Here is a 6000-nt window from a genome sequence, read left to right on the forward strand (position 1 = left end):
TATTGAGGAATTCTATATTTTCCTTAAAATATTTCAGTGGTCATGATTACAAATATTTAATTATATTAAATGTAACAATTTTATATCATATATTTAGGTATTATATCAAACATATTTTAAAAACAGTACTGTAAAACAGGGAGCATTGAGAATGGGCACACTAATCACTCAGAATAGACATGAGCTATGAAAAGCATGCCAGCTGTACTAGTGAGCACTAGCTCATAGGGATTCAGTAGGGCGAGAAAATGTTCATTTATGTAGACACCATCTTCTAGTAACTGGGAGTGATTATTTGCTTCACTGATGAATTTTAAAAATCAATCAGATGGAAGCTATTTTTAACATCCCACAAATATTCATGACAAAATATCATTGAGATAATGCATTATTTGATAGCACTGAAATTTAGAAGCTTGATGATACAGGAAAATAACATTTCAGATGCTATTTTAATTTTTACTAACAATCTAGTATGACCAGAGTATGATTCCTTCTTAGATGGATTTTATTCTGCCTTAGATAGTTACTTACTTGCTCACGTGTCTTATTGGAAATTGTGTGCAAGTGTGATTTTACAGCAAATAATTGGATGCATTCTAATCACAGTTTTCATGCTGCTGTAATATCTGCATAATAAAACAGTCATTTAGACAAAGTAAAGTACCAAAACATAAAACTGTATTTTCAATTTAACCTTAAGACAAACAGGCCTGAAAATAATTCACAGTAGGTAGAAATGGAAAAGAGTTTTGTTATAGAACTTTATAAAGCCCTAAATATTTTTAAAATTTATATCAAAAAAGTTGTGATAGTGTACAGTTCAGAAATTTTAATTATTTGCTTTGAAAAAATACATTTTAATAAATAGCATAAAACTGATATTAGTATCATATAAAATCAATAACATATTAACATATTTTTAATCAGGCCTAGAATAAATGTTAGTTTCTGTTATTCTGTTATGTAGCAGATCATATGAAAATGTGTAAATCATCAACCAAGCTCTTATGCAGAGTTCTTATACTCAGAGTGCAGGTAAATTCAGGTGACCATCAGAAGGACTCAGGTATCCTATCTAATAAAAGGGTAATAATCTTTGTTACAAAGATGGTAGTGCCCATAGACACAAGATGGCAGCACCCAGTCCTCTCAGCCCTGCGGGAGTGCCCCAGTCCAGTGGGGGGAGTGGCCGCTGAGAGCGGGCAGTGTAAGCGGCCTGGCAGAATGCTTGCTTCGTCACCACAGCGATGAAGCAAGCATTCCATGCCCAGTGCAGATGGGCCTCTGGGCCGCGGAGAGCCTCTGGGCAGTGGGCACGGAGCGGCCAGGCCCCGCAGAGAGCTACTGGTGCACGGATTCATGAGCAGGGCTACTAATCTATAATAATAAAAGTGTGATATGCTAATTAGAATGGATGTCCTTCTGGATTACCTTTCAGACGAAGCCAGGGCTGCAAGGGAAGCCCAGGTCCTGGGTGCTGGAGGGAAGCCTGGGTCCCGAGTGCCAGAGTGAAGCCAGTACCAGCAGCTAGGGGAAGAAAGGCCTACTCTTGCAGGAATTTCATGCATCGGGCCTCTAGTACATATATAAAACTGCAAAGGTACTTGGAATATTTTATATAAAATATTTATATAAATATTAATTATTTTATAAATTAATTATATAAATTATTTATATAAATAATGTGGGGTTTTTTTTGCCATTTTGAAACAGGTAGGTTTTCTAAGAGAGAAAAATATATTGTTGTTACTCTATAGATCTGCACATATTTCTACCTTTATAATTAGGAATGTATACTTAGGTATTTGAGAGGTATTTTATTAGATAAAATGCTATTAAGACATCATTATTATGTTAAGTGTAATTTCACTATTAAATTTACAATACAAGAAATTTTCTATTAATTGTTTTATTTAATGTTATAATTTATGTCAGACAAATTAAAATATTTTAATAATTTTATAATTTTTGTCACGTATTTCCTTGTTTAAGTGAAAATTTCCACAGATGCTTCATAAATTAATGTTCGGAAATTAATCCTGAGAAGCAGATTCTCAGAAAGATGTTAATAAGATTTAGTATCATGAAATAATAGTCCCAAATTGAGTTCAAATATCTGTTCTTGACTGATGAGGTAGCTGTGTGACCTTGGGCAAAAAATGACTTAATTGGTATTTTAAATTTTTTGTCACTTGTTAAATGAGAGAATATAGCATAATATATCTAAACTTCTATCCATTTTAGTTCTAAATCATGAATGGGTATTGAATGCCTAACAACCTCTTTAGAGTTATAGTTAAAATATATCAATATTTCAGCAACATTTCAATTCCCTATCTTGGCCTAAAATACACTTGCATTATGTAAAAGTAGTAAGTCAATGAGAAAGAGGGTAATTCCACCTTCCATCCACATGGTGAATGTTTTATATTCTTTGAGAATAGAGAAATCACCGAAGGAGTTTCTATGTCAGGAAATTAAACATGATCTTTCCACCTGAATGAAATCTTTCAGTTCTTTGGCCAGTTATAAGAATTATCTTCTCATCCCTAGGGGTATGTATATGTTGTATTATTTAACTACCATTGAATTCCATCAAGCAGATATGCCTCAGATTTCTTAGAACAACTTGCCTTTCTGGGGTTCTGCCAAAATATCTCTGCCTCCAGGCTTCTCTGGAGCAAACTCTCATAAATCTGTCCTGCAATGACTCCTTTAGTCATTGTGACTTTTATTATCCAAACAAAACAGTCACCTATCTTGATCTGTGTCTTTCCGTACAGATCCACAACTAACCTCTACAGTCAACTAATATTTCTGACCTTATCTGGCTCCCTCAATGACTGCCAGCACTCAAACATTACACTAAGTTTTTATTGGGAAGCAGTTTTCTTTCCTATTGTTCTAAAAGTAGCTATTAGTGGAGGCTTAGAAACATCGGGTTATGATTCTTTATCCAATGGCTGATCTTAACTGGCCTGTAAACTCCAAGAATGAAGTGGATTCTCTGTCTTGTTCACACTGTTCCACCTGAACTATAACAGTGTGGGTATTCAACAAACATTTTTTGAGTGAATACATTAATGTGGAGAAAGAAATTCCAATAATAACTTACCCCTAACCTTTTCCTGGAGTGATTCCGATACATAATATTTTGTTGTTGCTGCTGCTGCTTTTGTGTGCTTCATTACTGATATTATAAAATAGAAACTAGGGTAGACCCAAGGTTTTGCTAACCCTTTATTTTTCAGATGCCGCTAGATTTAATAAGAAGTGATCATCCTTATCTTATCAAATTATCAAATTGTGATTTAAGTTGTTACAACATGGATTACTTACATTAGTTCATTTCAGTCTCACAGGAACTTGGATGGTATAAATATTATTATCCCCTTTATTTACTAAACAATATTAAAATGTTTAGTTGTGATTACTAACAACCTATAAACATATTAATGTATTTATATGTTATCCCATATAAACATTTTATATTTGTAATACTTATTCACAAATTACTTATATTTGATGATTGTGTACATATAGGAATTATTTTTATACAATTAAAGTGGATAGAAATTAATATATAATTTATATGAGAGTAAAATCATCAAGAAGGAATATTAATGATTATGCAGTTCAACACTGTTATTTTAGAAAACAATCAAAGGCCACCAATATATAGCCAGATGGTAGCAGAATTGGAAATAAGACAGATATCCAAGCAATTTATTCTTTCTAGTATTCCACAGTCACAGTCTTTCCTAATATGCCATGTGTTGCTAGTTTGTATGTTCATCTGTGGTAGCCATGTGAAGCAACTTTCTACTTTTAGGAGCTTAAGAATAAAAGTGCCAAATCTATATCACATACTAGCATTTTCTACTGAATCTGTGAAAAAAACAAAACACCAGACTTGTGCTGCTTTAGTGGGGAAGGCAAAAAGCAGAGCTCACCATGGGCATATCCTGAGTTCAAGCATCTGAGGGAATTTTTGTTCTTTGTCTATGTGCTACTGTGGCCAACATCAGAAGCTTTATCCTTATGGGGCCCCGTTAACTATACATTGTTCTATAGCTGCTGGTGGTATGGTTTATTTAATTCTCTTTAGAGTGACTTTCTTATATAGACATTTTAAAAAAAGATCTCTCTTATAGCAAGTGTTTGGCTCTGGAAATAAATTGAGTTTAGAATAAATTGCTTTTATATTAAAGAAATACCATGGAAATGTTATTATGCAGTGACTGAAGGACAATTGAAGTATTTTGAATGTTGAACCATTGTAATATGGGGATTTAGACATGTAGATTTGAAAGGCTTTTCAATCATCTCTTCAAGTTGGTACCATAATATCTCTGGAGCGTGTGCTAGCAAATGGAGCATAAATAAGAAAATTAAAATGTTAATTTTCAAATATAACAGAATGGAAATATTTATGTAGATAATAAATGTTATTGATCAGGAACAACATATTTTGTTTTTATGCATAATAAAATAAAATAGCCATCTATAATGAGAATGTATATATTAATTAGTTTGAAAACTTTACAGAACAAAATGTAAATTTGTTGAGAGAAAAACATTGGGGGAAAATAGAAAGCACAGTAAAAAATGCTCTTTCAAAAATGTTGTATAGCATTTTAATTTTATTTTATCTTATAGATTTTCATTTCTAACACAGTAAATATTATTCTTTTATATTCCACATAAACAACAAGCTCTTGGCCATCTTTTTGTTTTCCCCAGAGTATAAGGGTCATGAGACCAAAAAGTGACAAAACTACTGTGGTTTGTCCCAGCCATGATTGGCCAATTTCCTCCTTTGACCACATAAGGTGCCACTCCCATAAAAGGCCCTGGCTGGGCAGAGGTTTTTGTCCCTTATCATCCAGGAAGCTGATTTGTGGTGACCTCTTGGACTTGGACTAGTTAGCTTGTATTTGTCACTTTATTTCCATTTTGGGTTTTGTGGGATTTCTTTCCTCTGATTTTTACTTTTTTCCCCTCATTTTTCTTTATTATTTTTCCTTTTAAAAATTTTTATTTGTCTTATCTTTTTTTTTTTGTTTTGCTATTCATTTTTATTTTTAAAAATCTCTTTTCATTGTTGTTCTTACTTTGAAGTCACCATGTCTAATGACCTTGCAACAATCTTTGCCAATGAGGGATGTCTTATTGGCGATTACTTACTCCTGAACACCATTGGCAAGGGATCCTTTGCTGAGGTGTGGTTGGCCTGGCACATGCTGACTGAAACAGAGGTGGTTGTCAAAGCCATTAGACATTGGGGCTTCTCTATATTTTTTTCAAGAAGTCTATTGCTTTAAGGGCTTAAATCACCTCAATATCACAAAGTTATTTGAAGTGATTGCCATTCAGAACAAACTGCATTTCTTCCTGGAGCATGTGAGTGGAGGGGACTTAATTGATTACTTTGAGAACTATGGCCCCATGGCCCCATGACCGGGAGGATGCCTGAACCACGTTCCAGCAGATGATATCAGTGGTACAACACTGTCACCAGAGGGCAGCGTCCACAGGGCCAGGAGGCAAAACAACACACTTATCGACAGTGAAATGAATATTAAAGTAGTGGACTTTGGCTTCAGTAGGGAATTTAATGACCATAAACTAAGCACCTTCTATGGCACCATCTCCTCTATGGCCCCAGAGATCTTACAGCATCAAACCTACGACAGCCTCATGGTTGACATATGGAGGTTGGAGGTTACTTTTGTACAGGATGGTGATGGGGGTTGTGCCATTTTGGGGACAATTTTTGGAATTGAAGAAGTAGATACTGTGCGGACAGTTCCACATACCATAATTTATGTCAATGAAAGGTCAAAAACTTTAAAAAAAAGTAATGACCCTTGACCCTGGCCAAAGACCAATGCTGGGAGATATAATGAAGGACCCCTGGCTCAACATGGGCCAGGATGAGAAATGAGGCCATATAGTGAGCTACCCTGGGGTGACATAGATCCCCAGGTACAGAAA

At 34.6% G+C, this 6000-nt stretch overlaps 1 pseudogene across 1 annotated transcript in view; it reads right to left on the minus strand.

Annotated features, from left to right (window-relative positions):
* LOC308244064 (phosphoglycerate kinase 1-like) overlaps positions 1–2726 on the minus strand; it is a 151687-nt pseudogene extending 148961 nt beyond the window's left edge. Inside the window, exon 1 of the transcript in view lies at positions 2637–2726. The product of the transcript in view is annotated as a phosphoglycerate kinase 1-like (transcript). The remainder of the gene's footprint in view (positions 1–2636) is intronic.
* Between the last annotated feature and the right edge of the window lie 3274 nt (positions 2727–6000).

This window comes from Plecotus auritus, assembly GCF_963455305.1.
Source record: "Plecotus auritus genome assembly, chromosome: 3".
NCBI classification, from domain to species: Eukaryota; Metazoa; Chordata; class Mammalia; order Chiroptera; family Vespertilionidae; genus Plecotus; species Plecotus auritus.